Source organism: Myxocyprinus asiaticus, chromosome 12 (assembly GCF_019703515.2).
Source record: "Myxocyprinus asiaticus isolate MX2 ecotype Aquarium Trade chromosome 12, UBuf_Myxa_2, whole genome shotgun sequence".
Classification (NCBI taxonomy): Eukaryota; Metazoa; Chordata; class Actinopteri; order Cypriniformes; family Catostomidae; genus Myxocyprinus; species Myxocyprinus asiaticus.
In genome coordinates, this window is record NC_059355.1 from 51,213,468 (window position 1) to 51,215,015 (window position 1,548).

Sequence of the window (1,548 nt, forward strand, 5' to 3'; positions counted from 1 at the left end):
TTTGAAGCTCCAAAAAGCACATAAAGGCAGCATAAAAATAATCCATGGTGAGAAATAGATCCATATTTAAGTCATTTTTTATTTATAATGCTCCCTGCCCACTAGGTGGTGATATGCATGAAGAATGCAAATCGCCAAAAACAAAAGAAGAAAGTGAAAGTGGAGATTGATAGTAAAAAAGGACTTTAATATCGATCTGTTTCTTACCCACACCTATCATATCTCTTCTGAAGACATGGATTAAACCACTGGAGTCATATGGATTACTTTTATGCTGCTTTATGTGCTTTTTGTAGCTTCAAGGTTCTGGTCACCATTCACTTACATTGTATGGACATACAGAGCTGAAATATTCTTCTAAAAATCTTCATTTGTGTTCTGCAGAAGAAAGAAAGTCAAACACATCTGGGATGGCATGAGGGTGAATAAATGATGAGAGAATTTTCATTTTTGGGTGAACTGTCCCTTTAATTGCTTAAAGGTGCTATAAGCGAATTCAGCCGTTCTACTTCCACGAGACTGAGCACTGAATTAGCCAAACCCTGCACTCCAAAGATAACAATATAAGCTTTATTGAGAGCAGAAATGGTTGTTAAAAACAACAGCAGCAAAATAGCGCCCTCACCTGACAACTGTTATGAACAACATGGCATTAAAATGGCATTAAGCCTCAATAATTCGCTGCAACTATAATACGAGAACGCACAAAACGATTGACAGGCGTTATTGTCCGCAGCCCGCGGACACGTTTTTGTTTGCTGTTTACAGAGACAGGTGAGATATCTCAGGACAGTTATTTCATTAATATCTTTCAGGGAGTAGGACATTTTTTTTATATATACCTTTCCTTGAAAAAAACCGCTTACAGCACCTTTAAGGCTCACAATTAAATGTGCATTTGTGGATCTCAAATTAGCCTTAAAATAAAATTGTATAGTAAAATAAAAATGTATAATAAAACGTGCATCTTCTTTGATATTGTCATTCAAATCTTGTAACTGGATATAATTTTTTTATATCCTGTTTAAAATGCTTTTACCAACGTTTTCTTGACCAATTTAATGGTCTTTTGGTGGTTATTTTAAATCACGGGCGCCACCTGCAGGCAAGAACATGATACTACAGGTTCTGCCTGTGAGAAGACACAACTGAAATTACTGTATGTCAGAGCAAGGCCTTTTAACCTGTGTGGCTCGAGCACCTGTCAAGGCATGATGAAAGGTACATAAAATATGGAGAGCGTTTATGCTCAGATTCTCACATTCCTCTTTTATTTAAGGATCCAGAGCAATGCCCATGCAACAACATTCTGATGTTTTAAAAGTTCTGGATATGATGTTTCTCTAAATGCTGATTATAATGATTTCAGAGCACATTACCACTCTATAACCTCCGTCTCAATACATGAGCAGCTTTTGTAAGAGTCTACACTTTTACCTCTCAGCAGCTGGTAAATAAGGGTTAATGTGTATGAAACATATCATCGTGCGGAACGAATGCAGAAGAGATTTATTAAAAATAGCTGTCGGAATTCGCCCTGTTTCAATA